Source organism: Triturus cristatus, chromosome 3_1 (genome assembly GCF_964204655.1).
Source record: "Triturus cristatus chromosome 3_1, aTriCri1.1, whole genome shotgun sequence".
NCBI lineage: Eukaryota > Metazoa > Chordata > Amphibia > Caudata > Salamandridae > Triturus > Triturus cristatus.
In genome coordinates, this window is record NC_140583.1 from 624,935,229 (window position 1) to 624,940,664 (window position 5,436).

Sequence of the window (5,436 nt, forward strand, 5' to 3'; positions counted from 1 at the left end):
AGGGCGCCCCTTCCAAATAGAGAATCGTAACAGTATGCATGAATTTTTTGTGACCGTGAATGCAGTCGCAAAACATTTGCATATTACCACCTACTTGAAGTAGGTGGTAAGACATTCGCAAATGGGAAGGGGTCCCTAAGGAACCCTTCCCCTTTGTGAATGTTTGTGAAAGCATTTTTAAGAGCAGGCAGTGGTCCCACGCAGTAGTGGCTCCTGGAGGGAGAGCTGCGGGGCGGCGGGGCGGGGGAGCAGCAGGTTGGGGGGTAGTAAACTACGACATACGGCTGAACAGAGGTAAGTTAACAAATAAATAAATTAAACAAATTTCATTGCACACGCTGCATTGTCAAATGCGATGCAGCGCGCGCTACGAAATTAGTTTTATTTATTTGTTTATTTACCTCTGTTTGGCCGTATGCTGTAGTTTATTACCCCCCACCCTGCTCCTCCCCCGCCCTGCCTCACCACCCCGCAGCACTCCCTCCAGGAGCCGCTACTGGTCCCATGGACCACAGCCTGCCCTTAAAAAATTAAATGAAAAATTTTCATTTTGTTTTGTAAAGCATCTTGTTTTCCTTTAAGGAAAACGGCTGCTTTACAAAAAAAAATGTTGCTTTATTTAAAAGCAATCACAGACATGGTGGTCTGCTGATCTCAGCAGGCCACCATCACTGTGATTTTTGCAATTCCTAGGGGGTCGCAAATTGCGACCTACCTCATTAATATTCATGAGGTAGGTCATTTGCGACCCTTTAGGAATCGCAGAAAGTTTACTGCACACTTTCATGCATGGCATTTTGCGATTCTCTAATTGCGAATCACAAAGATTTGCAATTAGGGAATTGCAAAACATTTTTTGATGCATCTGGCCCTAAGTTTATTGCTTTGCAAATATTGAACCGTACTCTTCCATGCTCACTTTTATTATCTAGCTGTTTTAATAGCTTTTACATTAATTTCGCTGACCCTATAAAGAAGTGTAAATGCACGGTATACATGTATCAATAATTTCCACAGAATACCACATTGTGATTAAATTTCAAAGCCAAGCTGTCAGCTTGCTGCCAGTGCTCCTCCCACCCACCCTCCCTCCAATCTCAGCATGCTGCCTCTGCACGGTATGTCCATCTTCATTTATTAGCTTCCTTCCACAGCCCCGCCTACCCTCTCTTTGTTGTCATCTTGGTGCCCCAATACCTCCCACCCTCCATTGTCAGCTTACTTCCAAGCCCCTCCTGTCTAGCCTCCGATGTCCTTGTGTTTTCCCACCCAATCCTACCCCGCATTGTCAGCTTACTTCCCTATCCCTTCCCACCCCTCCTGCACACTCTCCAGCCTCAACTTACTGCCCCCACCCTCCATTGTCAGCTTGCTGCCCCAACCTCTCCCGTCCACCTTTGAGTGTCAACTTGCTGCCTAACCCCTCCTGCCTGCTCTCTCTTGTCAGTTTGTTTCCCCAACTCCTGATGCCCCACTTTTGTCAACCCTTCTGAATGCCTGTCCACGACTGTCAGCTTGCTTCCCCTTCCCCTCCAGCCCTCTGTTGTCAGCTTGCTGGACCAGCCCCCCACCTGTCCTCCGTTGTCAGCTTGCTGCTTCAGCCCCTTTCGTCCACCCTCAGTTGACAACTTGCTCCCTGAGCCCCTCGCCAGCCCTCTGTTGTCAGCTTGCTTCCCCAGCCCCTCCTACCTGTAAGGCATTGTCAGTTTGGTACTCCAGCCCTTCCTGCCCACCCTCCGTTGCCAGTTTACTTTCCCAACCACTCCCACATCCCATCTGGAGCCAGCTAGCTGCCACAGCCCAAGACACCCGTCCACCCTTAGTTCTCAACATGCTGATTCCACCCCATCCACCATCTGCTGCCAGCTTGCTGCTCCAGCCCCTCACACCTACCCACTATTGTCAGCTTGCTCCCTCAGCTCCTTCTACCTGTCCGCCATTGTCAGCTTGCTGACAGTATTCTGTTCTCAGCATGCTGCTCTAGCCCTGTCTGTCCATCTTCACTTGTCAGCTTGCTGCTCCAACTCCGCCTGTCCACACTTTGTTGTCCTCTTGTTGCCCGTCCCTCCCACCCTCCATTGTCAGTTTGCTTCCCAGCCCCTATTGTCCAGCCTCTGATGTCCTTGTGTTTCCCATACAATCCTGCCATTGTCAGCTTACTTCCCTATCCCCTCACACCCCTTCTGCACTCCCTCTGTTGTCAGCTTGCTGCCCCACCCTCCATTATCAGCTTGCTGCCCCAGCCCCTTCTATCCACCATCAGCCTGCTGCCTCAGCCACTCTTGCCTGCCCTTCATTGTCAGCTTGCTCCCTAACCCTTCCTGCCTACCCTCTGTTGTCAGCTGTTGTGCGCCCTGCATCGCAAAATGCGATGCAGCGCGCGCTACGAAATTCATTTTATTTATTTTATTGTTTACTTACCTGCAATTATCCATATTCCGGTTTTTAGAACCCCCCACCCTGCCCCTCCCCCGCCCCGCCTTTCCGCCCCACGGAACTCTCTCCACGGGCCGCGGCTGGGCCTCTCCTGTCTGCCCTCTGTTGTCATTTGCTACCCCGGCCCCTCACCCCAGCATTGTCAGCCCTTCCACATGCCTGCCACCATTTTCAGCTTGCTTACCCTTCCCCTCCTGCCCGCAGTTGTCAGCTTGCTGCCCCAGCTCCACCCACCTGCCCTTGATTGTGAGCTTGCTGTCCCATGTCTTCCCGCCCACTCTCCATTGTCTCTTTTGTCAGCTTCCTTCCCCAACCACTCCCTCATCCCACCCATCCTCCGTGTCAGCCAGCTTCCCCAGCCCCTGAGGCCCACCATTCTCATTGTGGTGCCGCGCTCCCGCACCCTTCCATTGTCAGCTTGTTGCCCAGCTCTGCCCGCTCACCCTCCAAGGACAGCTTGCTGCCCAGCCCTGCCCGCTCTCCTCCAATGTCAGCTTGCTGCCCAGCCCTGCCCTCTCATCCACCATGGTCAGCTTGCTGCCTTGCCCTGCCCCCCTCACCCTCCATGGACAGCTTGCTGCCCAGCCCTGCCCGCTCTCCTCCATTGTCAGCTTGCTGCCTGGCCCTGCCCGCTCACCCTCCATGGTCAGCTTGCTGCCCAGCCCAGCCCGCTCACCCTCCATTGTCAGCTTGCTGCCCTGCCCGCTCACCCTCTATGGTCAACTTGCTGCCCAGCCCTGCCCTCTCAGCCACCATGGTCAGCTTGCTGCCCAGCCCTGCCCGCTCATCCTCCATGGTCAGCTTGCTGCTCAGCCCTGCCCGCTCACCCTTCATGGTCAGCTTGCTGCCCGGCCCTGCCCGCTCACCCTCCATGGTCAGCTTGCTGCCCAGCCCTGCCCGCTCACCCTCCATGGTCAGCTTGCTGCCCAGCCCTGCCCTCTCAGCCACCATGGTCAGCTTGCTGCCCAGCTCTGCCCGCTCATCCTCCATGGTCAGCTTGCTGCTCAGCCCTGCCCGCTCACCCTTCATGGTCAGCTTGCTGCCCAGCCCTGCCCTCCCAGCCACCATGGGTCAGCTTGCTGCTCAGCCCTGCCCGCTCACCCTTCATGGTCAGCTTGCTGCCCAGCCCTGCCCGCTCACCCTCCATGGTCAGCTTGCTGCCCAGCCCTGCCCGCTCACCCTCCATGGTCAGCTTGCTGCCCAGCCCTGCCCGCTCACCCTTCATGGTCAGCTTGCTGCCCAGCCCTGCCCGCTCACCCTCCATGGTCAGCTTGCTGCCCAGCCCTGCCCTCTCAGCCACCATGGTCAGCTTGCTGCCCAGCCCTGCCCGCTCATCCTCCATGGTCAGCTTGCTGCTCAGCCCTGCCCGCTCACCCTTCATGGTCAGCTTGCTGCCCAGCCCTGCCCGCTCACCCTCCATGGTCAGCTTGCTGCCCAGCCCTGCCCGCTCACCCTCCATGGTCAGCTTGCTGCCCAGCCCTGCCCGCTCACCCTCCATTGTCAGCTTGCTGCCCTGCCCGCTCACCCTCCATTGTCAGCTTGCTGCTTCAACTCTTCCCGCCCATCCTTTGTCGTCAGTTTGCCGCTGCCCGCGTCCCAAGCAGTGGGACATCAGCAGGGCAGCACTCTAGTGGCCGCCCGTCGGAGCCTTCCCCCTTGCTGCCTCGCGCGCGAGGCTACGCCCACTAGGGTTATGACCCCCCAATAGTGTGGAGTTGGAGGCGGGCCGTTGGGGGCGCGGCTTGCCCCCTCTACTTAGGAGGCCCTCTCGCCCAGTTCCTCCTCTGTTCCCTGCGCGCCGCTCCAGCCTGGACACGTGTTATCCCGACGCGTTATCCCGACCGTCACACCTCGGTACCTGCTTGAGGCCGCCCCCCCCCCTCCGGCGACGTCGTGCTTCCGAATTCCTATACGTCCGGTGAGTCTTGCTGTCCTCTCCCACCCCGGCCCTGTCCCTGGGCATGACCAGGTGTACAGGGCCCTGTGGCCCGGGAGGCCATGGGTGTGGGGGGCGCAAGCCGTGGCCCGCGCCCCAGCGGGGCAAAGCGGGTGTTGTGTGGGACGAGGGGGGCATTTGTCGTGGGGCTGTGACGGGGTAGGACACGGAAGGTACAGACCTGAGTGCCGGCCCGTCCCGCGTGCAAGCGTGCATCCACGCCCGGCCTTTGTGCTGAGTGGAGGGTAGGGCCTGGGGGGTATGATTATTTATGTGCAACGCGTGTTGCGGCGCGCGCCTGGTTCAAGCGCCTGGGTTTTGCCCCCATCGATCACGCGACCATTTGGGGTTGGGATCGGCGTGGCCGTCGCGCATTGGGATTAATTTGGCGCCCTAGGAGCTGAGGCTTGCAGGCATAGGGCACGTTGGTGCTCGGTTCGACGGTATGGTTTCCAATTCTGCCTAAAAGTTGTTTTGGCGAAATGCAGCGGAATCGGGGCTCCCCCCCCCCCCCCCTCGAACCGCCAGGTTCAGCAGCCGGAATGGCCCAGTGGGGAGAGCGTTCGACTGATGATCTAAAGGTCCCTGGTTCGATCCCGGGTTTCGTCAGATGCCATTCCCCCCCCCCCTCCCTTCACGTTCAGGGCCCGAGTGTAGCGGGTATGGCGACTTTGTAGGGCTGTGCTCGGGGGGGGCAGACACACGCATGCTCTGTCAGACGGCGGTACCCGGCAGCATACCGTCCTGTTGGCGCACCACCTGAAGCCGCCCCGACAACCGGACCCATACCGCATAAGTTAGTCCCTGAGTCCGTGCTCTTCAGGTAGTGAATGCCCGTGCGGGCCAGCCCTCCGGCCATTGTGGCGACGGCAGCCTGGTCCCCACAGCGGCAATAACCAAGCAAGTGCGATCAGCCGGTGTAGGCAGAGGGTCTAGCGGAGACTCTGCGCCCGGCCCACCAGCGCACTAAGTTACGCCCACCCTGCGCGTCATCGCTGGATGGCGATGAATAATCCGTAATTCCTGGTGGTCAGCGGTAGACACACTAAACACAAGGAGGACGC

The 5,436-nt window shown here is 58.2% G+C and overlaps 1 non-coding gene across 1 annotated transcript; it reads left to right on the forward strand.

Moving 5' to 3' along the window:
- Positions 1 to 4,908: 4,908 nt before the first annotated feature.
- Positions 4,909 to 4,981, forward strand: TRNAI-GAU (transfer RNA isoleucine (anticodon GAU)). The gene has a single exon. It is a non-coding gene; the product is annotated as a tRNA-Ile (tRNA).
- The last annotated feature ends 455 nt before the right edge of the window (positions 4,982 to 5,436 follow it).